The sequence below is a fragment of the Oryctolagus cuniculus genome, chromosome 2 (genome assembly GCF_964237555.1).
Source record: "Oryctolagus cuniculus chromosome 2, mOryCun1.1, whole genome shotgun sequence".
NCBI classification, from domain to species: domain Eukaryota; kingdom Metazoa; phylum Chordata; class Mammalia; order Lagomorpha; family Leporidae; genus Oryctolagus; species Oryctolagus cuniculus.
The window spans coordinates 100374873-100400459 of NC_091433.1; the positions used below are offsets into that span (position 1 = coordinate 100374873).

At 43.6% G+C, this 25587-nt stretch overlaps 1 long non-coding RNA gene across 12 annotated transcripts in view; it reads left to right on the forward strand.

The window, feature by feature from the left end:
- Positions 1-25587, forward strand: part of LOC103346696 (uncharacterized) — an 89459-nt gene that overhangs the window by 8448 nt on the left and 55424 nt on the right. For all 12 annotated transcript variants that reach the window (XR_011386430.1, XR_011386431.1, XR_011386425.1 and 9 more), the window contains exon 3: positions 15387-15460. This is a non-coding gene — a long non-coding RNA (uncharacterized lncRNA). The remainder of the gene's footprint in view (positions 1-15386; positions 15461-25587) is intronic.

Genomic DNA, 25587 nt, shown 5'->3' on the forward strand with positions numbered 1-25587 from the left:
CCAACTCATGATCTTGTTTTGTTTGTTGTTGCCCCTTACTTAAAAAAGTGCTGTATTTTTTTCTGTATTATTTTAAAGAAAAGTGTGCATATGATTATCTCACTCTTAAATACTTTGGTGTATGTCAGGACCTGTACTCTTTTTTAAAAAATTAACATCATTATTCTTCATTTTATATGAAAGGCAGAGAGAAAGATCAAGCTATCGTTTGCTGGTTCACTCCCCAAATGCCTGCAATATGGTGTCTGGGTTCTCCTGCATGGGTGGCAGGGAGTCATTATCTGCTTCCTTCCAGGGTGCTCATTAGCAGGAAGTTGGAAGTGGAGATAGACCTAAGACTTGAAATAGGCACTCTGATATGACGTTCAGGTATCCCTTAGCCACTGTCCAAATGCCCACCCCATCAATGTGCCTTATTCACTGTTGTTGTTTCCATTTTTCCATTTTACTGATGAGGGTGCAGGTTCAGAGAAGGTTAAACAAGAGTTCAAAGCCGCAGAGTGATAAAGTGCTTCCCAGATAAAATTAGTTTGATTGCCATCTGCTGCCACTCCTGTCCCTTGATTGCTCCCCTCTTGGCTGGTGTGGCCTAGCAAAGCAGTAGTCACACACAGACAGGTTTTTTCGGATCTAGCTTTCAACTGTAAACTACACTCATGTGCACCAGCTTAAAATAAAGGGAAAAAGCATGAACCTCAACTTAAAAAAATTTTTTATTGACTTGAAAGTAGAGCAAGGGAAGAGAGAAGACAGGAGGAAGAGAGAGACAGAGATACTCCATCCACTGATTCACTCCCCAAATGCCCACACCAGCCAGGACTGGGCTGGGCCTAAGCCAGGAGCCCAGAACTCCATCTGGGTCTCCCACATGCTAAGCAGGAGCCCAAACACTTCAGCCATCCTCTGCTGCCTTGAAGGATGAATTAGCAGGAACTGGCTCAGAAGCAGGGGAGCTGGGAGTTGAACTGATATGGGATGCAGGTGACCCAAGCAGCAGCTTAATATGCTACACCATGATAGCTGCTACAACTTTTAATACTTTGGAACTGCTAATGTTAGGGGAATGGGATTAAAATTCTGTTTAAAATATTTATTTGAGACAGAAAGGGCGTGAACCAGCTCCCATCTGCTGCTTCAGTCCCCAGATGACTGTGACGGCTGGGGCTGGGCTGAGGTAAGAGCCAGGAGCCAGAATGCAATCCAGGTCTCCTACTAGTGTGGCGATTACTTGGGTCATCACCACTGCTTATCAAGGTCTACATTAGCAGGAAGCTGGAGTCAGGAGCTGGGTATTGAATCCCAAAACTTTGATGTTGTACATGGATTCTTACCCAGCATATTAACCACTAAGCTACCTTCCTGCCACTTACATCTTTAAAATACTGTAGCTTTAAAATACTATATCTTTAAAATACTTGTTTTATCACAGCCTATTAGGGTAGGAAAATGTATTGTGCTGATTCTAAACATATAATTTTAGTATAAAACAACCTGTATTCGTGTTAAGTTCTTACATATTTTTAAAAATCTTGGTTTTTATTTCATTAAAAAAATTTTTTTTTAAAATTTTTTGACAGGCAGAGTGGATAGTGAGAGAGAGGCTGAGAGAAAGGTCTTCCTTTTCCGTTGGTTCACCCCCCAATGGCCGCTGGGGCTAGCGTGCTGTGGCCGGCGCACCGCGCTGATCCGAAGCCAGCAGCCAGGTGCTTCTCCTGATCTTCCATGCAGGTGCAGGGCCCAAGGACTGGGCCATCCTCCACTGCCCTCCTGGGCCACAGCAGAGAGCTGGACTGGGAGAGGAGCAACCGGGACAGAATCCGGCGCCCCGACCGGGACTAGAACCCCACTCCACCCCACAGGTGGAGGATTAGCCTAGTGAGCCGCGGTGCCAGCCTAAAGACTTTTATTTGTTTAGTTGAGAGGTAGAGTTACAGAGAGAGAGAGAGAGAGAGAGAGAGAGAGAGAGAGAGAGAGATCGGTTTTCCCCAGTTGGCAGCAATGGCCGGAGCTGCGCCGATCCGAAGCCAGGAGCCAGGAGCTTTTTCCTGGTCTCCCATGTGGGTGCAGGGCCCAAGGACTTGGGCCATCCTCCACTGCCTTCCCAGGCCACAGCAGAGAGCTGGATCGGAAGAGGAGCTGCTGGAACTAGAACTGGCGCTCGTATGGGATGCTGGCACCACAGGCGGAGGATTAACCTAGTGCACCACTGCACTGGCCCTGATTTTACTTCTGAATCATAGTGATTTGTGATAAGATCAAGAACCTCTGCAGGCAGATGGCACTTGAGACTTGAAGGAAAGGACCTTATTGGTCTGATGTTGCTTCACACCTGGGATAGCCCCACACAATATTGTGCCTAATAGCTGCTCAGTAAATATTTGTCCATTACACGTGCTTTATTCCCAACAAGGACTCTGGTAATTATTGTGACATCATCATATCTAAAATTGCGTTGATTTAAAAAGTCAATAGCCAAAAATTTTTTTTCTTTTAAAAGATGTATTTATTTTATTTGAAAGGCAGAGTTACAGAGAGAGAAGAAGAGACACAGATAGGGATCTTCCATCCACTGGTTCACTCCCCAAATGGCCACAACAGCCAGACTGGGCCAAACCGAAGCTGGGGGCCAAGAGCTTCTTCCAGGTCTGCCATATGGGTTCAAGGACCCAAGCACTTGGGCCTTCTTCTACTGCTTTCCCAAGCACATTAGCAGGAAGCTGGATGAGAAGTGGCACAGCCAGGACTCGAACCAGCGCCCATGTGGAATTCCAGTGCTGTGGGCGGTGGCTTAACCTGCTATGCCACAGCACTGGCCCCCTCAATTTTTTCCCGAAAAATCTGTTCTAATGGTTAAAAACAATATGGTATAAGTAATGCAAACTTTTATTTTTTATTTTTGGAGATGGAGAACTTTAAAGAAGAGGTACTATTCCTGAGTGGGAATAGCTGACTGACTTCTAGATGGTTGGCAGCTTCACCATGCTCAGACCACTAGAAGAATCTGGGAGTGTCTCGTTTGCATGATTGCATGTGTGTAGTTAAATCCAACCACGTGAAGGATGCAAACAGTATATCCAGGATGTAATAAAAGGAAGTAGGCAGAGCTGGTGCTGTGGCCTAGTGTCCCATATGGTGCCAATTTGTGTCCCGGCTGCCCCTCTTCCAATCCAGCTCTCTGTGGCCGGGGAAAGCAGTGGAAGATGGCCCAAGTGCTTGGGCCCCTGCACCCATATGGGAGACCTGGAAGAAGCTCCTGATTTCTGGCTTCAGATTGGCTCAGCTCCAGCCATTGTGGTCATTTGAGGAGTGAACTAATGGGTGCAGAACCTTTCTCTCTGTTTCTTCTCCTCTCTGTCTGTAACTCCACCTCTCAAATAAAAATTATATTTAAAAAAAAAGAAAGACAAAGAATATCTTAAAAGCTGCAAGAAAAAAAATGAGTCCTCACCTACAGGGACCATCGACACAACCGATGGCTGATATCTCATAAGAAAAAAAAAAAGAAAAGGAAGTCGGCCCTCACTACACACCATTCTGTATTTGCCTTTCTCATTCTTGTGTCCATGTGATTATATCAGCACAGGCTGAATGACTAGTCTTCCAGAAGTCAATAATTAATACAATTCTAGAGGCATGGTGGTTCAAAGACTCCAGGCCTGTTAGGTAATCCTAGATACACAGAACTGATAGGAAGACTGGCTTTAGAATCAGCTGCTGTCGATTTTATTTGGGCTTTTAAGTAATAACTTTCCAAATTCTGTCTCTTCTGATTCCAGGGCATTTGTTCAAGTACCTCAAGTGTCTTTGCAACATTTTGGTCCAGGATTTGTCCTAATCTAAATGAAAATCTATCCTAAGTTGTTCTCCCTGTGACCAGCTCCAGACACCGGGCTCACACACGAACCTGTTATTCTGGTTTTAGCTGTTCTGCACAAGCCACCACATTCTTGTATAAAGATGAGCTTATGTATTATATAAGCCATAGGCAGGTGCATGATGGTGTCATTGACCCATTTATTCACAATGAAAGTCTGTTTGACCACGAGAAAAAAAATTTCATTCTTGTTCTGCTTCTGAAATTGTATTGTAAAGTAAATGTCATTTTACATATTTTGACAAGTCACACGCTAAAGACCGTTGGTTTGACTATCCAGTAAATTCAGGGTAATTCAGTTTAATTATTTTTTTCTCTTAAGTTTCATTGACTTGTTGAACTTCTCTTGTTAGATGTTTATTCTAAAGTTGAATGAGTTTGTTCAGGTTGTTTTTTTTGTTTTTGTTTTTTTGTTTTTTTTTTGACAGGCAGAGTGGACAGTGAGAGAAAGGTCTTCCTTTTTCCGTTGGTTCTCCCCCTAGTGGCCGCTGAGGCTGGTGCGCTGTGGCCGGCGCACCGCGCTGATCCGAAGCCAGCAGCCAGGTGCTTATCCTGGTCTCCCATGCTGGTGCAGGGCCCAAGGACTTGGGCCATCCTCCACTGCACTCCCGGGCCATAGCAGAGAGCTGGACAGGAAGAGGAGCAACCGGGACAGAATCCGGCATCCCGACTGGGACTAGAACTTGGTGTGCTGGTGCCGCAGGCAGAGGATTAGCCTATGGAACCGTGGCACCAGCCCTCAGGTTGATATTCTATCACTTACATAGCTTGCTGAGTTTGATCTCTTGTAGATGAATATTTAGGTCTATATCTAGAACAGAGTTCTGTTTATCATCTGGGTAGGAAAAACAAGCAAACAAACAAACAAAAAAGAATGTCTCCAGCGTAGCCTTTATTTTTGATTATTTCATTCTTAGGATTTGCCAGCAAAATTGCTGCAGTAGGTCCATGCTTTATATCCTACACATGAAATATCCAAAGGAAGTGAGAGCATTCCCAGGAGAGTAAGAAATGTTCTACAAGCCAGAATTCTCTGTAGGCCTCTCCTTGATTCTTATTGGCCGAAGTATATTTCATGTAGGTTCCTAAACTATTACCCAGGCGAATGTGCCTATCCTTGGCCATTCAGGGCAACTCCTGGAGCCAGAGTTGAGTGGGCTGCAGGGAAGAGGTAGAAAACAGAATTGGATTCTGTTAGGAAAAAGAAAGAACAAATAGATGTCTGACTTAGTGGGAATGGAAGCGAGTAGGAGGGTTTCAGATTTCAGAAATATTGAAGGTATAAGTGTGCTGGTGATATATATGTGGAATGAGGGAACATCTGGCCTTGGCTGCTGGTGGGCTAAGATAAAATAAGAAAACAGACAAACATATTGAATGTGGGAAAATGATAGGTTCAGTTTTGAATGAGCTGAATTTGAGATGCCACTGGGATATACAAATAGTTTTATGTGATCAAGAATAAAGTTAACATGAAGATACAAAAAGTTCATGGAAAAATCCAATTGATGGATAAGTTTATTTTGGTGCAAAATTTTTTGAAAGCTATGCATAGTCTTTTTGTAATGCTGATTTTTCCCCCAAAAAACCTTTTATTTAATGAGTACAAATATCGTAAGTACAACTTTAGGAATATAGTGATTCTTCCCACCATACTCACCCTCCCACCCTCACTCTCACCCCATCTCCTCCTCTCTCTCTCATTCCCAGTCCCATTCTCCATTAAAATTCATTTTCAATTAACTTTATACATAGAAGGCCAACTCTCTACTAAGTAAAGATTTCAACAATTTGCACACACACAGAGACACACACAAAACTGAGAATAAGTTTTATAGTTAATTCTCATAATACAACTCATTGAGGACAGAGGTCCTTCATGGGAAATAAGTGCACAGTGACTCCTGTTGTTAATTTAACAATTAACACTCTTATGTATAATGTCAGTGAACACCTGAGGTTCTTGACATGAGCTGCCAAGGCAATGGAAGACTTTTGAATCCATAGTCTCCGTCAGTATTTAGACAAGGACATAAGCAAAGTGGAAGTTATCTTCTCCCTTCAGAGAAAAGTTCATCTTTCTTTGATGGCCACTTTTCCCCACTGTGTAGGATAGTTATTATTATTATTATTATTTTTTTGCCACAGTTTCTTGACTTTCCATGCCTGAAATGCTCTCATGAGCTTTTAAGCCAGACCAGAATGCCTTAAAGGCTGATTCTGAGATCAGAGTGCTGTTTAGAGTGTTTGTCAATCTATGAGTCTCCTGTATGGACTGTTTCCCATGTTAGAACATTCTTTCCTTTTTAATTCTCTTATTATAACTAAACATTTGATCTTATTTATATGACCCCTTTAACACTTCATCCTATCTATATGATCACTTTCATACTTAATATGATCATTTTAACACTTAAGATGGCATTTTTACCATCCAGTTTAATGGGATTTGGGTTCCCATGGCAAGTTTTTAAACTGTACCCTTAGAATTAAGTCCATAGGAATGTATGCAGAACTATACAGCTTTATAGTTACAAACTTCCTCATTGCTCTCTTTATTCCAACTCTTATTTTTTACTGAGATTTTTTTCAATGGACTTTATACACATATGATTAACTCTATGTTAAGTAAAGAGTTCAGCAAATAGTGTGAAGAAGAAAAAAAAAACCTGATCCTCAACAGTCAAGACAAGGGCTGGTCAAGTCATTGCTCCTCAAAGTGTCAATTTCACTTCTAAAGATTTCCTTTAGGTGCTCCATTAGTTGTCACAGATCAGGGAAAACATATGGTATTTGTCCCTTTGGGACTTGCTTATTTCACTAAGTATGATGTTTTCCAGATTCATTCATTTTGTTGCAATTGACCAGAATTAACTTTTTTTTTTTACTGCTGTGTAGTAACCTGTAGAGTACATATCCCATAATTTCTTTTCCAGTCTTCAGTTGACAGGCATTTAGGTTGACTCAATGTCTTAGCTATTGTGAATTGAGCTGCAATAACATAGGGGTGCAGATAACTGTTTTATTTGTTGATTTCATTTCCCTTGGGTAAATTCCCAGGAGTGGGATGGTTGGGTCATATGGAAGGTCTATATTCAGATTTCTGAGGTATCTCCAAACTGTCTTCCTTTGTGGTTTTACCAGTTTACATTCCCATCACCAGAGGATTAGGATACCTTTTTGCCCACATTCTCACCAGCATTTGTTGTTAGTTGATTTCTGTATAAAGGCCATTCTGATGGGGCTAAGGTGAGACCTCATTTTGGTTGTAATTTGCATTTCCCTGACAGCTAGTGATCCTGAACATTTTTTCATGTGTCTGTTGACCATTTGGATTTCCTCTTTTGAAAAATGTCTGTTTAAGTCCTTTGCCTATTTCTTCACTGGGTTGTTTGTTTTGTTGTTGTTGAGTTTCTTGATCTCTTTATATATTCTGGTTATTAATCCTTTATCAGTTGTATAGTTTGCAAATAATTTCTCCCATTCTGTGTGTTATTTCTTCACTTTCCTGAGTGTTTCTTTTGCAGTACAGAATCTTCTCAATTTGATGTAATCCTATTTGTGAATTTTGGCTTTGATTGCTTTTGCCTCTGGGGTCTTTTCCAAGAACTCTTTGCCTGTGTAAATGTCTTGCAGGGTTCACCCAATGTTCTCTAATAATTTGATGGTATCAGGTTGTAGATTTAGGTCTTTAATCCATTTTTAAGGGATTTTTGTGTAAGGTAGGGTTCCTGCTTCATACTTCTGCATGTGGAGATCCAGTTTTCTTTCTCAGCATCATTTGTTGAAGAGACTCTCCTCGCTCCAGGGATTGGTTTTAGCTCCTTGGTCAAATAAAAATTGGTTGTAGATGCTTGGATTGATTTCTGGCATTTCTTTTCTGTTTCATCGGTCTAACCATCTGTTTTTGTACTAGTACCAGGCTGTTTTGATTATAACTGCCTTGTAGTATGTCTCGAAATCTGGTGTTGTGATGTCCCCAGCTTTGTTTTTGTTTTATAAGATTGCTTTAGTTATTTGAGGTCTCCTGCATCATTTTTTCTAGATCTGAGAAGAATGTATTTGTTATTTTGATTGGTATTACATTGAATCTGTAAATTGCTTTGGAAGAATGGAATTTTGATGACATTGGTTCTTCCAATCCATGAACATAGAATATTTTTCCATTTTTTGTATCTTCTATTTCTTTCTTTAATGTTTTTAATTCTCATTGTAGAGATCTTTGACATCCTTGGTCAAATTTATTCCAATGGTATTTGATTTTTTTGTAGGTATTGTGAAGGGGGTTGATCTTAGAAGTTCTTTCTGGGCCATGCCATTGTCTGTGTATGCAAAGGCTATTGTTTTTTTGTATTGATTTTTATATCCTGCTACTTTACCAAACTATTCTATGAGTTACAATAGTCTCTTAGTGGAATCTTTTGGATCCCCTATGTATACAATCATGTCATCTGCAAATAGAGATAGTTTGACTTCCTTTTTCCCAATTTGAATCCCTTTGATTTCTTTTTTCTTGCCTAGTGGCTTTGGCTAAAACTTCCAGGACTACACTGAATAGCAGTGGTGAGAGTGGGCATCCTTGTCTGGTTTCAGATCTCAATTGGAAGGCTTCCAACTTTTCCCCATTCAATAGGATGCTGACCATGGGTTTGTCATAAATTGCCTTGATTGTGTTGAGGAGTATTCCTTCTACACCCAATTTGCTTAGAGCTTTCTTCATGAAAGGGTGTTGTATTTTATCAAATGATTTCTCTGCATCTATTGAGATAATTATATGGTTTTTGTTCTGCAATTTGTTAATGTGGTGTATCACATTAATTGATTTGCAAATGTTGAACCATCCTTGCATTCCAGGGATAAATCCCACTTGGTCCAGGTGAATGATATTTCTGGTGTGTTGTTGGATTTGATTGACCAGAATTTTGTTGAGGATTTTTGTTTCTATGTTCATCAGGGAAATTGGTCTGTAATTCTCTTTCTTTGTTGCATCTTTTTCAGGTTTAGGAATTAAGATGATGCTGGCCTCATAGAAAGAATTTGGGAGGATGCCCTCCCTTTCAATTTTTTTGAATAACTTAAGAAGTGGAATTAGTTCTTCTTTAAATGTCGGTAGAATTCAGTAGTGAATCCATCTGGTCCTGGGCTTTTCTTTATTGGGAGGGTCTTTATTACTGATTCAATTTCTGTCTTGGTAATGGGTCTGTTTAGGTTTTCTATGTCTATGTATGTGTCCAGGAATTTATTTATTTCTCCTAGGTTTCCCAGTTTGTTGGCATACAGCTCTTTGTAGTAATTTCTGATGATTCTTTTTAGTTCTGTGGTGTGTGTTGTTACATTTCTTTTTTCATCTCTAATTTTATTGATTTGGGTCTTCTCACTCCTTCTTTGGTTTGTTGGACCAATGGTGTTTCAATATTTATTTTTTCAAAAGCTAGCTCTTAATTTTGCTGATCCTTTATATTTTTTTGTTTCAATTTTGTGTATTTCTTCTCTAATTTTAATTATTTCTTTTCTCCTACTAGTTTTGTGTTTGGTTTGCTGTTATTTTTCTAGATCCTTGAGATGCATTGGTGCCTTTCCAATTTCTTGATATAGGCACCAATTGCTATAAACTTTCCCCCAACACTGCTTTTGCTATATCCCATAAGTTTTTTTTAAAGATTTATTTATTTATTTGGAATTCAGAGTTACACAGAGAGAGGAGAGGCAGAGAGAGAGACAGAGAGAGAGAGAGAGAGAAGTCTTCCACCTACTTGTTCATCCCCCAGTTGGCCACAATGGCCAGAGCTGCACTGATCTGAAGCCAGGAGCCAGAAGCTTCTTCTGGGTCTCCCACATGGGTGCAGGGCCCCAAGGGTTTGGACTATCTTCTACTGCTTTCCCAGGTCATAGCAGAGAGCTGAATCAGAAGTGCAGCAGCTGGGTCTTGAACTGGCACCCATAAGGGATGCTGGTGCTTCAGGCCAGGGTGTTAACCCACTGCACAACAGCACCAGTCCCATCCCATAAATTTTGATATGTTGTATTGTTGCCTTCATTTGTTTCCAGAATTTTTTTGATTTCTCTTGATTTATTCTATAACTCATTGTTTATCCAGTAACATGTTGTTAATTCTCCATGTGTTCACATATGTTCTAGAGATTCCTGAGTTGCTGATTTCCAGCTTCATTATTTTGTGGTCTGAGAAAATGCCATGGTATGATTTTGAGTTTTTTGAATTTGCTGAGACTTGTCTTATGGCCTAGCATGTGGTCAATCCTAGAGAAAGTTCTATGCACTGGTGAGAAGAATGTATATTCTGCAACTGTAGGATGAAAAGACCTGTAGATATATGTTATTTCCATTTGGTCTATTGTGTTGATTAACTCTGCTGTTTCTTTGCTGATTTGTGTTTGGTTTATTTGTCCATTATTGAAATGTGGGATATTGAAATCCCCTATTACTGTTGTATTTGAGTCTCTGTCTCTCTTTAGATTCCTTAACATTTATTTTAAATAGCCCGGTACCCTGTACTTAGGAGCATATATATTTATAATAATTACATCTTCCGGGGCTGGTGCTGTGGCACAGTGGGTTAAAGCCCTGGCCTGAAGCACCGGCATCCAATATGGGCACTGGTTCTAGTCCCGGCTGCTCCTCTTCTAATCCAGCTCTCTGCTATGGCCTGGGAAAGCAGTAGAAGATGGCCCAAGTCCTTGGGCCCCTGCACTCATGTGGGAGACCTGGAGGAAGCTCCTGGCTCCTGGCTTTGGATTGGCACAGCTGTAGCCATTGCGGCCATCTGGGGAATGAACCAGCAGATGGAATATCTTTCTCTCTGTCTCTACCTCTCTTTGTAACTCTGTCTTTCAAATAAATAAAATAAATATTAAAAAATAATTACATATTCCTGTTTAATTGATCCATTAATCATTACTTAGTGCCCTTCTTTGTCTCTTTTTAACAGTGTTTGTGTTAAAGTCTATCTTGTTTAATATTAGGATGGCTATACCAGCTCTTTTTTGGTTTCTGTTAGTATGGAATATCTTTATCCATCCTTTCATTTTTCAGTCTGCATGCATCTTTGTTGGTGAGATGTGTTTCTTATAGGCAGAAAATAGATGGGTTTTGATTTTGAGTCCATTCAGCCAGTCTGTGTCTTTTAACTGGGGAGTTGAGGCCATTTACATTCAAGGTGACTATTGATAAGTAACAACTTTTCCCTGCCATTTTTCCGTAAACATTTCCATAAATATTCCTATTGTTTACTTTGGATTTTTTTTTGTAGTTTTACTGGGATATTTTCTTCCTTTACCTTCTTTCATAGTGATGACCATGTTTCTGTGTTCCTGTGTGCAGCACATCCTTAAACATCTTGTGCAGGGCTGGATGGGTGTTGACAACGTCTTTCGGTTTCTGTTTGTTATGGAAGGTCTTTGTTTCACCTTTATTCATAAATGAGAGCTTTGCAGGTTCTGAGTTGATAGTTCTTAAGATTTGGAATATATCTTGCCGTTCTCTCTTTAGCTTGTAGTGCTCCTGATGAGAAGTCTGCTGATTGGAGATCCTCTGAAAGTAATCTGGCATTTCTCTCATGCACATTTTAGAATCTTTTCTTTATGTTTTACTGTGGAGAGTTTGACGACAATGTATCGTGGTGAAGAACTTTTTTGGTCATGTCTATTAAGAATTCTATATGCTGCCGGCGCCGCGGCTCACTAGGCTAATCCTCCGCCTAGCGGCGCCGGCACACCGGGTTCTAGTCCCGGTCGGGGCACCGGATTCTGTCCCGGTTGCCCCTCTTCCAGGCCAGCCCTCTGCTGTGGCCAGGGAGTGCAGTGGAGGATGGCCCAAGTGCTTGGGCCCTGCACCCCATGGGAGACCAGGAAAAGCACCTGGCTCCTGGCTCCTGCCATCGGATCAGCGCAGTGCGCCGGCCGCGGCGGCCAGTGGAGGGTGAACCAACGGCAAAGGAAGACCTTTCTCTCTGTCTCTCTCTCTCTCACTGTCCACTCTGCCTGTCAAAAAATAAATAAAAATTAAAAAAAAAAAAAAGAGAATTCTATATGCTTCCTGTACTTGGAGGACCCTTTCTTTCTCTAAGTTTGGGAATTTTTCTGTTATTATTTAATTAAAAAACCTTCTAATCCTTTCTCCTAGATCTCATATGTTGGGTCATTTGAGAGTATCCTGTAGATTACCAACAGTGTTTTTTTGTTTTCTAATTTTTTCTTCTTGTGTTTGGTGTGACTGTATAATTTCCTGTGCTTTTTCTTCTAAGTCAGATATTCTTTCTTCTGCTTCACTGATTCTGTTGTTAAGGCTTTCCACTGCTTTTTTTATTTGTTCTATTGAATTCTTCATTTCCAAGATTTCATTTTGATTTCTCTTTAAGATCTTAGTTTTGTGGGAGAAATTTTATTTCATGTAATGTATGGATTTAATTAGTTCATGTATTTGCTTCTGATTGCTTCCAAGTAATCCTATGATCAATTTTTTGAATTCCGTTTCTGGCATTTCTTCAAAATGATCTTCACAATCTTGTATTAAAGTGTTGTGTTCTTTTGTGGGTGTCATGTAGTCTTTCTTATTTTTGTTTTTTGAGTTGTTGCATTTGTTTTTGGGCATTTGTGGAGATACTTGTTGGTTTCTTCTTTATTGTTTTGCTGTGGTGGCTTTTGTCTTTAGGCTAAGTTTGTGTGGCTTAATTAGACAGTGAGAGAGAGAGAGACAGAGAGAAAGGTCTTCCTTCCGTTGGTTCACCCCCAAAATGGCCACTATGGCTGGTACGCTGTGCCAATCTGAAGCCAGGAGCCAGGTGCTTCCTCCTGGTCTCCCATGTGGGTGCAGGGCCCAAGCACTTGGGCCATCCTCCACTGCCTTCCTGGGCCACAGCAGAGAGCTGGACTGGAAGAGGAGCAACCGGGACAGAACCAGCGCCCCAACTGGGACTAGAACCTGGGGTGCTGGTGCCATAGGCGGAGGATTAGCCAAGGGAGCCATGGTGCCAGCCAAAGTTTGTTCTTGTCTGTTGGTGTAGACTCAGCTGAGCTCCTCTCCTCGAAGGAGACCAACGCCTATGGCACCTGCTCTCTGTCAACTTGTTACAGGACGCTGTTGTAGGGTGATGTGGAGGGAGAAAATGTGCCCCCCTTTTGTTTTTTCTCTTCTAGCTTGGCAAGTACACTGTCCCCCACGGGGCTCCAAGCCAGATTCCCTCTAGGCTTTTCCTGCAGCTTTTTCACCAGTGGCTCAGGCTGCTGCAGTTTGGTCTCACCTCACTCACCAATGCTGTTGCAGAGGCTCTTGGCTCTTGGGGTTCTGAGTTGTGGGCATCCATGCCCTCCATGTAGGTCCACTGTGTCCCTCCAATTTGCGTAGAGTTTCCTCTGCTGTTTTCTCCCTAACTCTTCCCTGAGACTGCACTCTTTCCACTTTTCAAAAACTATCTTCTCCTAGACTAGAGCAGCAACTCTCTCCCTACGCTGCCATCTTAATCCCCTCTGGCATAGCTTTTTTTTTTTTTTAAGAATTATTTATTTGAAAGAGTTATAGAGAGAAGGAGAGGCAGAGAGAGAGAGAGAAGGAGAGGGGGAGAGAGAGAGAGAGATCTTCCATTCTGCTGGTTCACTCCGCAAATGACCGCAACGGCAAGAGCTGAGCTGATCTGAAGCCAGAAACCAGGTGCTTCTTCTGAGTCTCCCACGCAGATACAGGGGCCCAAGGAATTTGGCTGTCTTCTACTGCTTTCCCAGGCCATAGCAGAGAGCTGGATTGGGAGAGGAGCAGCCAGAACTAGAACCGGTGCCCATATGGGAGGCCGGCGTTGCAGGCTGTGGCTTTAACCTGCTGCACCACAGCGCAGGCCCCTGGCATAGCTTTTTATAATGTGTATTTTCAGTCTTTTTGAAGACCCTTTCTGCATATCTAAGAGTCATCAGCATAGTATACTGTAGAGAGAATTGAAACCATTGAGTGGATAACCGAAGGCCTGAATAGAATGAAAAAAAAAGAAAGAAAAGAAAGGAGAATTTTTGTACCCCGAGAAAGAAGATGAAAGCAGATGGTAAAGTCTGGAAAAATACATGAAATTCCCGGGTCAGAGACAAGGAAATTTATTACTCAAAGCGCAGCAGTGGCATACACTTCAGTGTCCCATATGCAATGCAGTGGGTTTGGTTTGTGTTCCAACTGAGGAGCACCGAGTTCTGGGAACTCACATCTTATATAATGGAGTGGGGCACTTCCATGTTTCTTGGAGAGAGCTGTTGTTATTATGTGATGGTAGTCCTGGCAGCTCTTTATTCCAGAGGGAGACATTCTTTCTTCCAAAGCTTGAAATAATGATTTGGAACAAAGATGTACTGAAATGAGAGACTTGTTTCCCAACAGAGAAGTGAGGTTCAAAGAAGTTGAGTGACTAGGGTTTCAGAATGATATAGCAGAGCCAGGATTCAAACCCAGACCATCTGTATAGACTATACTCTCAGCCTAGAGTTGGCAAACCATGCATGCCTTCTTCTTACTATTTTTTTTTCAAATTTGTCATGACTATGTGTTTAAACAGATTAAGTCTTATTTGCTCTTTCATTTTACACTAATCTCTCTCTCTCTCTCTCTCTCTCTCTCTCTCTCTCTCTCTCTCTCTCTCTCTCTCATCCCTCCTAGTGCCTGCCAACCTCTTTCTGGTGCAGTAAATCATGGACCAACTTATTGTAGCCGGGAGGCAGTGGGAAGAAGAAGCAGGGACAATAACTTAAGGCGCACAGCCAGCAGTCCCAGCCAGCGCCTGCTTCCCACAGCCTTGCACAGCCATCGTGTTTCACAGTTTTGCGTAAAGTGTAGTGGTGGTGTCTCTCCCTGAGAAAGGTTGTGCATCTCTGCATGTTCTTAATCCACTGCTTTATTTCCTGTGAACAAACTCTTCCTGTCTGTAAGGCTGCCGCAAAGCACAGCAAACACCGGAGTAAGGGGAAGAGTTTATTGGAGGAAACCCGACAGACCAGAGGGAAAGGGTGAAGATGAAAAAGGTAGGACAGCAGGGAAAAGAGAGAGACAGAGATCAGGAAACAGAGAGAGAGAGAGCATTTACACTGATCTCAAACATGTCTTTTACAAGTAACAGTGCTGATGGGGTATAATACAAAGTTGTAAGTTGGTTGTTTTCCCTACAGAAATTCTGGTCGTGAAAAGTGGCAGTGGATCCTATGAGAGTTCTAAATGGGAACCAAATTTAAAATAAACAAACAAGCAGTAGTGAAATCATGTTAATTAATTTCTTCTGGAGGAAACTCGTCCATAGAAATTCCTAATTCAGCTTTCAAATGCCTCTGTGCTGCTCTTCTTATTTCAATGGCATCATTTCCTTCAAGTTCATGTGGATTACTTAATGGATGACTATAAGTGTTGGTAACAGCCTGGAAAGGTAATTTTAGCATCTGATCACTGCTGTAGTAACAGTTCATTTTCAGTGTTTTGAATAAGAAGACACTGACAGCTCAATCAATAACAATTTCTTGGTGTTTTTGTTCAGGTGACAATTCTTCTTGGTCTTAACCCCGATTTCACTGTCATTTCATCATTAAGAAGACTCATCTGTGCCAGAAGGTAAACATGTTGCTCACTGAGGCAGTCAGTATGTATTTCAGGCATCATTAAAAAATGTCTGATCTATCCTCGAATTCTCAAGCCCAGCACCTCAAAACCTTCCCTTCTGGCCAAATCTGGGCTTGTTTTTTTTTTTTTTATGTCAAGTGATCTAAGAATGTTTGTTTGTTTGTTTATTTATTTATTTATTTATTTTGACAGGCAGAGTGGACAGTGAGAGAGAGAGACAGAGAGAAAGGTCTTCCTTTGCCGTTGGTTCACCCTCCAATGGCCGCCACGGCCGGCGCACCGCGCTGATCCGATGGCAGGAGCCAGGTACTTATCCTGGTCTCCCATGGGGTGCAGGGCCCAAGCACTTGGGCCATCCTCCACTGCACTCCCGGGCCACAGCAGAGAGCTGGCCTGGAAGAGGGGCAACCGGGACAGAATCTGGCGCCCCGACCGGGACTAGAACCCAGTGTGCCGGCTCCGCAAAGCGGAGGATTAGCCTAGTGAGCCGTGGCGCTGGCATAAGAATGGTTTTGACATTTATAAAGGTTACTAAAAAAACCCATCGGCTCTGTAACTGGGATTGTATGTGTCCTATAAAGCCCAGAATACTTAATACCTGGCTGACACTTTGCAGAAAGTTTGCCAACTCATGCTCTTAACCAGTGCACTTGACTGCCATTGTAGGATGTTTAGTGTGTGTGTCCAACCTCATGCCAGAGAGCGGCACCAGGGAAGACTTGAACTGAAATGCAATTGGTCCTTAAAAGGTGAATAGGAGTTGGGTGAAGAAAGGAGAGGAAACAGGTTTCATGAAAAAAAAAATTCCTGCATGAAGAAGTATTTTTTAGATCAAAACTCCATGATGGGGGCCTACGCTGTTGCGGGTGCTGGTTCATATCTCAGCTGTCCTCTCTCTCTCTCTCTTTTTTTAAGATTTTTTATTTATTTATTTGAGAGGTAGAGTTACAGACAGTGAGAGGGAAAGACAGAGAGAAAGGTCTTCCGTCTGCTGGTTCACTCTTCAAATGGCTGCAATGGCTGGAGGTGCACCGATCAGAACCCAAGAGCCAGGAGCTTCTTCCAGGTGCAGGGGCCCAAGGACTTGGGAGCATCTTCTACTGCTTTTCCAGGCCATAGCAGAGAGCTGAATTGGAAGAAGAGCAGCTGGGACTAGAACTGGTGCCCATATGGGATGCTGGCACTGCAGGCAGAGGATTAACCTACTGCGCCACAGCACTGGCCCCTGATCCACTTCTGATTCAGCTCTCGGTTTATGGCTTGGATCTCAAAATACTGCTAATTTTTTCAAGTAAACAACCTTAACTTGATATCTAGATGTTACTCTAAGTAAGTCACGCACCTTTATTTTTTTTAACAGGTGGGAGCAGGTGCAGGGGAGTGGAAACGAGGACACAGTTGGGAGGTGCCATCGTGGCTGAGAGAGGACGGTGCTGTGGACAAGGATAGCTTAGAGTTGGGGATGAGCTGTAACTGGATTTAGGATAAAATTTAAAGTTAGTGCCAGCTATGAGGAAACACTTGGGTTCTCTGAGGAGCTCACAGGGGCTTGAGGGCATGAGGAGAAAGTACCAAGGAGGACCCTTGGGTTCTTGGCCAAGGTATGTGAATTGTGATGTCACTAAGATGTGCGAGACTGGGGAGCGACAGACTGAGAATCAGATAGGAGATCTGTAAGTTCTTTTTTTAAATTTTTAAATTTTTTTATTTTTATTTTTTTGACAGGCAGAGTGGACAGTGAGAGAGAGAGAGAGAGTGAGAGAGAGGGAGAGAGAGAGAAAGGTCTTCCTTTTTCCGTTGGTTCACCCCACAATGGCCGCTGGGGCCAGCGCACTGTGCTGACCCGAAGCCAGGAGCCAGATTCTTCCTCCTGGTCTCCCATGCGGGTGCAGGACCCAAGGACTGGGCCATCCTCCACTGCACTCCTGGGCCACAGCAGAGAGCTGGCCTGGAAGAGGGGCAACCAGGACAGAATCCGACGCCTCGACCAGGACTAGAACCCAGGGTGCCAGTGCCACAGGCGGAGGATTAGCCTATTGAGCTGCGGCACCAGCCGAGATTTTCAAGTTCTGTCTTGGAAATATCTGGACGAGTTTGAGTTGTCTGTTAGACACCCTATGGGTGTGCTAACTGGACTGTCTTCAAACATTGGAGGTGGCGACATTTGACTTTGAATCCTGACCCACTGTTCTCCTGCTGTTCCTGTTGTCTTCTCCCACAGTGTCTGTGTTTGTGCTGAAATCCAGATGTGGGAAGAGGGAATGGGAGATGTTGTAAGGCAGTCTTTAATGAGCCAGGCCAGAGAGTGACTCATAGTCCTTTTGGATTGCAAAACTTAAATACAACTTGAAGCTATGAAATGCAATATTTCTGTGGGCTGAGGAAATTTAAGGAAGTGGGTGGTGAGCTAGCTGTCTTGATCAGACTCGCCCTTCTGCCTAGCAGATACCCACTTTATCTTTCTCCTCATTCATAGAGTAAGCACACCACCCCCCACATCCCAGCTGAGGCAAGAGTCCACAAGTTCCGTGCCACTACTGACTCCATGTTCCAAGCTGAGAATCTCTGAGCAAAGTGTAGTCATCAGCAACAGGGCAGGATGTGGTCCAACTCAGAATCAAAGAGCTGAGGTCCTGGCATTTGTCCATACGTTATGCAGTGTGGAGCAAGCCCAGGGTGCTACAGTTAGGAAAAGAAAGAACAAGAACCACACGGCAGTCACTATCGAGTGTTTGCAGAAATCCTGCAGCACAGGCCTTAGGCAATCTCTCTGCCCTGGTATTCCCCAAGTAGACCCAGTTCTGTTTTCTGAGAAGTTCTATTTATTTAAAAAAGATTTATTTATTTATTTTGAAAGTCAGAATTACAGAGTGAGGAAGAATGAGAGAGAGAGAGAGAGAGAGAGAGAGAGAGAGAGAGAGAGAGAGAGAAGGAGAGAGAGAGAGAGAGAGAGAGAGAATCTTCCATCTGCTGGTTCACTCCCCAGTTGGCCAGGACAAAGCCAGGAGCTGGGAGCTTTATCTGGGTCTCCCATGAGGATGCTGGGGCCCAAACACTTGGGCCATCCTCCATTGCTTTCCCCAGGCCAGTATCAGAGAGCTGTATTGGGAGTGGAGCAGCTGGGACATGAACCGGTGCCCATATGGGATGCTGGTGTCACAGGTGGCAGCTTCCCTGCTGTGCCATAATGCAGGTCCCCTGAGAAGTACTTTCTTTCCCAGTGTTTTCTATGGTCCCTGACTGTACCCTCTGAAAAGTTCTTCCTCGTCAGTGACAATATTTGGGCACATGAAAGAATAATTCCATATACAATTTACTGTGGAAAGAGAATTTTAAAGACCCTACATCTTTGAGGACAGTTTCACTCCATCTTTTAGCTCAGTTAGAAAACACCATAGTCTTTGCAGTTTAGAAAGTGACTGAACTGAATTTTCGAAATAGTTGCAGTGGGGCTGGCACTGTGGCACAGAAGGATAAGCCGGCGCCTGCACTGCTGACATCCCATATGGGTGCCAGTTTGAGAACTAGCTGCTCCATTTCCGATCCAGCTCTCTGCTAATGGCGTGGGAAAGCAGTGGAAGATGGTCCAAGTCCTTGGGCCCCTGCACCCATGTGGGAGACCCAGAGGAGGATCTAGCAACCTGGTATGCATGTGGGAGAAGACCTGGAAGAAGCTCCTGGCTCCTGGCTTCGGTCTGGTCCAGTCCTGGCTGTTGGGACCATGTAGGGAGTGAACCAGCAGATGGAAGATCTCTTTCTGTATATCTCTTTTTCAAGTAAATCTTTAAAAAAATAAAAAGACGTGGTAGATACTACTGAACCTTATATATATATAAGCATATATATATAAGCTATATATATATATATATATATATATATATATATAGTAGCTAGATAGATATAGTTGTGGTGTAACAGCTGCATTTTTCAGTCGTGGGGGCATATATCTAAAGCCCACTGACAACGAGTGTCCTTCAGGCGGACTGAACAGAGTGCAAAGGTATGCTCAAAGGGTCTGTGAGTTCCACAATCAGAATGCGATAAAGGTCCTAATGGTCTCCCATTGCACCGGAATGGGCAGAGTGTTGCAAATACAGTTGCTTATGTAGTGTGTTTTGCATTGTATATAGTGTTCAGCAGTCATAAATTTTTTATTAGCAGTAATTTGAAAGCTGCATTACCTAAGATTTTAGGCTTGGAAAAGTTGAAATATGTAGAAATTAACATAATATTTTATCTGTGGTGTCTTAAATTAATTAGTGGCATATATTAATAGTTAATTAGATAATTTCATTGACATATATTTGTATTTTTAGTATTTTTTAAACTTTTATTTAATGAATATAAATTTCCAAAGTACAGCTTATGGATTATAATGGCTTTCCCCCCCCATAACTTACCTCCCACCCGCAACCCTCCCCTCTCCCACTCCCTCTCCCCTTCCATTCACATCAAGATTCATTTTCAATTATCTTTATATACATATATTTGTATTTTTACCAAATTATGAAGGCATATGCAATATAAATTAAATGATACCCAACTATTTATTTTTTAAGATTTATTTACTTACTTGAAACGCAGAGTTACACAGAGAGAAGAGAGAGAGAGAGAGAGACAAAGAGAGAGAGAGAGAGAGAGAGAGAGAGACTTCTATCCACTGGTTCACTCCCCAAATGGCATAATGGCCAAGGTTGGGCCAGGCCAAAGTCAGGAGCCAGTAGCTTCATATGGGTCTCCCACATGGGTGTAGACTGTCCTCTGCTGCTTTCCCAGGCACATTAATAGGGAGCTGGATTGGAAGTGGAGCAGCTGGGACTTGAACTGGAGCCCATATGGGATGTTAGCATTGCAGGCAGCGGCTTTATCTGCTATGTCACGACACAGGCCCCAATGCCCAACTATTTTGCAAAATAAGTAAGACTTGTTTAAAATTCTTAGCAAAAGTGAATTTTAAAAATTATTCATAAAATGTACCTATGTGTAGAATCATAGAAGAGACTTCATAGCCTGTTCTGTTGACATCTTTAACTTGTACTTAGACCTGTATGTGGTATTTTTTAAGAAGAAAAGGAACAACCAAACTCTTGATATAGAAATATATTTCTTTGAGAAACTGTATAAATATATAGCAGATGGAATGCATTAGATCCAAACATATGTCTCATAAAAAGTGTTTTGCCATCACCATTATGTCTGGAGGGCACACATATTGTTTAAACTGCTCAGATACTCCCTTGTCTTTGGGATACAGCGTCTCGGATGCTGTGAGGCAGATACGTAGAGTTCGGGGTGATTTATGGCATCATGTGGGTCTGTATGGTAGTGATTTGCTGATGCTGAGCGTATTAGTGCTCACTGGGGTCCAGCACACAAGCCATGTGGTGGGTATCACACCTGCCCCACCCCACCATAGACAGTCACATTGAAAAGGTGAGCTGGCAGCCCTCAAGTAGCCATACACTTTCTGCTACAGGGGTTCACAGCCATTTAGAATGACATTGGAAAATTCGCTTTAAAACTAAGGTTTTGATTACAGTGCCAAGATCAGAGCTGTGGGAATGGAAGGAAAGGGAAGGAGGATCCAGCGATACGGCGGCCACTGTTGGCCCTACATTTGGTAGAGTAGAAAACAGCACTCTTAAAGGAGCGAGTTGAAGATGTCAGAGCTCAGCGGAGTCTGCACAGACCAGGCAGGGACACAAACCGATGAGTAGGGAGACCAGAAGAGGTAGGGCCGATCTCCGGGCTGCAGAGGGGAAGTGGGAGCAGTTTCTGCACCCTTGAAAGCAGCAAAGCCGCTCAGGGCTCGGAGAACCCCAAAGCAGAGGGAATACAAGATTTTGAGGAGCAGAATGTAATTTAGGCAATACACATCCTTGCTGGCCCGAGACCATAGAGTTATGAAACTATTTACAGTAATTATAGTTATCATCAGCATGATCATTGATAATGATAACATTTATTGATTACAGACTCTGTTCTAGGCACACTTCCAAGTGCTTCACATACATTAGCTCACTTGATCCTTAAAGCATAGATAAGAAGATACTGTTCATATTTCTACTTACAGTTGAGTAAACAGAGACCTGGCCAGGTGAAATAAATTGCTGATGTCTCACACAGTGAAAGCGAAGAGCTGGGTTTGAAAGCTGAGCAGCGTGATGGGGCTGCAGCCATCTGCGCTTAGAAATTGTTCAAGGCACATAGTGTTTAGCTGGGAGACTAAATATAACACACAAATGCTGCTTGAGAGATGACTCCATGGACAGCTCTGTGCCCAGTATTTTATGTGCTTTACTTGCCTTTGTTCCGTGCATCAGGAGTTGGGGACAAGGGCAAAGACAAGACAAGCTGGCTTCCAGAAAGAGTAGAGTGTATGGAGGCTGTGTCCTCCCACAGGGCCCACACCCGCTTCCGATGTCACAGGGGAAGTGCAGTGAAGATGAATGCAGTGGGCTGCAGGGCTGGAGACCTCGCTGTTGCAGATGTCTCTATGCTAGAGAAAAGAAGGGGTGTTTGGAGAGAAGGCGTTTGCAGGGGTGGAAGTCCTTCAGATCCTGGTGGCAAACCTCCCCTTAATCTGCTGTCCCTTGCTGGCTCCTGGGTCACTGATATCCACCCACATTTGATGGGTTTTGCTCCTTAGTTCCTGTGCCCCCTCCTGTCCACTCTTGGTGATCTTAACAGCCACGTGGACTGCCTCTTCCTCTTTTCTTCGATGCACATGTCTTCCACTCTCCCTCACTTAATCACTTCTTGATCATGCCTGGGACTTAGATTTACCAATAGTTCACAACTGCAGGATTCCCCTGACGTACCACACCCTGCGTCTTTTCAGCTCACTGCCTCCAGCACCCTGACATCAACAACAGTGCTACCAAACAGCCTGCATCTGTGTCCTCATTCCCTGCCTTTCCTCTCATTACTGTCTGTTTCCGACACAAGGATGTTGCTTCTGCACTCATTGCACCCACCTTAGCAGTTTTCCTGTCTCCTGTAAATCTCCTATCTTGTACCTTGCTCTCACCTCTGACCTCAGAGGCTGCCCCATGGTCTTCTTGATAGCAACACTCCTGGGATGGTTGATCATGGTCCATGTCTCCAGATAGTCCCTCCTCGTCTCTCGTGAATTTTGGTGATCAGTCTACCCAAACAGCTGCCGTCAAGGCGAAAAATTCCTTGACATCACTAAATTTAGTGTTTCTTTTTTTTTTTCTCTTTTTTTATTTCCTTTATTTATTTGAAAGACGAGTTACAGAGAGAGAGGTCTTCCATGCACTGGGTCACTCCCCAATTGGCCGCAATGGCCGAGCTGTGCCGATCCGAAGCCAGGAGCCAGGAGCTTCTTCTGGGTCTTCCATGCAGGTGCAGGGGCCCAAGGACTTGGGCCATCTTCTACTGCTTTCCCAGGCCACAGCAGAGAGCTGTATCGCAAGAGGAGCTTCTGGGACTCGAACTGGCACCCATATAGGATGCCAGTGCTTCAGGCCAGGGTTTTAACATGCTGCGCCACAGCACCGGCCCCAGTTCAGTGTTTTTTTTTTTTGACAGGCAGAGTGGACAGTGAGAGAGAGAGACAGAGAGAGAAAGGTCTTCCTTTGCCGCTGGTTCACCCTCCAATGGCCGCCGCTGCAGCCGGCGCACCGCGCTGATCCTGGCAGGAGCCAGGAGCCAGGTGCTTTTCCTGGTCTCCCATGGGGTGCAGGGCCCAAGCACCTGGGCCATCCTCCACTGCACTCCCTGGCCATAGCAGAGAGCTGGCCTGGAAGAGGGGCAACCGGGACAGAATCCGGCGCCCCAACCGGGACTAGAACCCGGTGTGCCGGCGCCGCAAGGTGGAGGATTAGCCTATTGAGCCACGGCGCCGGCTCTAGTTCAGTGTTTCTTGCCAATGACTGCCCTCCATCCCCAAATCTATGTCCTCTGTCTGGGAAGAGAGGGCAATGCAGAGCTCAAAATTTGGCTTAACAATGTGTATGATGTCTTCATAAGAACTAACTTAAGCATGTTTGCCAGGACACTCGTGTCTTCTTATGAAAAAAATGGGGGCTTCTTATTAGAAATCATGCTTAATATAAGAAAATGTAAAAAGTTATATTTTTATATAGCTTAGGTTTACTGCCATAAAGTTGACTATTGCACAAAAAGCAGGCAGCCATTGAGCAAGGCAGGGTTAAGACCTGTGGTGTAGAAAGGAGCAGATGTAGGGAGGGAAATCAGTGTGTGGAATGAAAGAGGAAAAAGGGACCTAGGAAAGCTTCTGGGTTGAGCTCCCAGTTCTTGGCTTCCGCCCAGCCCAGCCCAGACTGTTGTGGGCATTTAGGGGAGTGAAACAGTGGAAAGGAGAACCAAGAATTCAGTTCAGTCTCAAAGGACAAAAATTTAAAAGATTACTGAACTTATTTTATTTTTTTAAAAAAAGATTTATTTTTTTGAAAGTCAGAGAAAGAGGGAGAAAGACAGAGAGACAGAGAGAGAGAGAGACAGAGACAGAGAGAGAGAGAGGTCTTCCATCCGCTGGTTCACTCCCCAGTTGGCTGTAACGGCCGGAGCTGTGCCAATCTGAAGACAGGAGCCGAGAGTTTCTTCCAGGTCTCCCATGCCGGTGTAGGGACCTGAGGATTTGGGCCATCTCCTACTGCTTTCCCAGGCCATAGCAGAGAGCTGGATGGGAAGTGGGGCAGCCAGGACTCGAACCGGTGCCCATATGGGATGGTGGTACTGCAGGTGGTAACTTTACCCACTATGCCACAGCGCCAGCACCTACTGAGCTTAGTAATGACAGCTCCAAGCCAGTCATGAAACAGAAGGCTAAAAATGTTCCCCTGTGGGAATGTAGACGGCTCACCCTCTTTGGAAACGATATGAAGGAATAGAGCACTGTGACCACGGAAACCCGTGTGTGCGCAAGGAGACAAGCAGAAATGTCCACAGTGGCGTTGATGGTAGTAGCACAGTGCTGGACACAGCGTGAACACGTAGCAGTAGGGGCAAAATGTAGAAACTGTGGTGCTGTTGGACGTTCTTCTCCTGGGGTGCTGAACTGCAGTGAAAAGAAGGAAAACAGGGCTCTATGTTTGAACATAGGGAATGTCTCAAAGATAACGTTGTGTGAAGAAAGCAAATAGTGGGGCTAGCGCTGTGGTGCAGTGGGTTAACTCCCTGACCTGAAGTGCCGGCATCCCATATGGACGCCGGTTCTAGTCCCAGATGTTCCACTTCCGATCCAGCTCTCTGCTATGGCCTGGGAAAGCAGTAGAAGATGGGCCAAGTCCTTGGGCCCCTGCACCCACATGGGAGACCCGGAGGAAGCTCCTGGCTCCTGGCTTCAGATCTGTGCAGCTCAGCCGTTGTGGCCAATTGGGGAGTGAACCAGCAAATGGAAGACCTTTCTCTCTCTCTCTCTGCCTCTCCTCTCTCTCTGTGTAACTCTGACTTTCAAATAAATAAATGAACCTTTTAAAAAGAAAAGAAAGAATGCTCAGTGTACTAAGTACCCCTCCTGTCTGGTATTAACTGTATTCTGAATCCTTTACAAATTGAAATAATTAAACTTTGTTTCTTTTGAGATATAACCATAACCTGGACAGTTTTAGGGTAACACCAGACAACCATTGTCCAACATCACATTAGCCAGAATGTCTGGGGATGGGGGAAGTGGAACTATGTAGAGAAATATTGTGCTTGATATTAGATTTTGATGGCAAAAGGCAATGTGGAGATGGCTTATTCGGATAAGAGTGCTGTAAAAGCCTGAGGGTTAGCATGTTTCTGTAAGGAAGAAGGCATCAGAGCATGACACCCCACTAACAAACAAGGCACCCCCTCTATGGCATGCACTGGTTTCGGCACCTCCCCAACCCGAGGAGTCACAGAACGACTTGGGGGAGCCAGGTAACTGGGAGTGATTTCCAAGAGGTGCAGGCTGCATGTCCACAGCTTCCAGTAGAGGGAGCCATAAAGCTGCTTCTCTCTAGAAGGGACTTGGAAAAGGTTGTCTGTTAAGCCTCCCTCTCTCCTATCCCAACACAATGCCCATTAGCCCATGAAATGAACACACAGACAAACCAGTCTTTGGGCTTTGTTGTTACTAGCTCTCTTCTGGGACCGTTAAA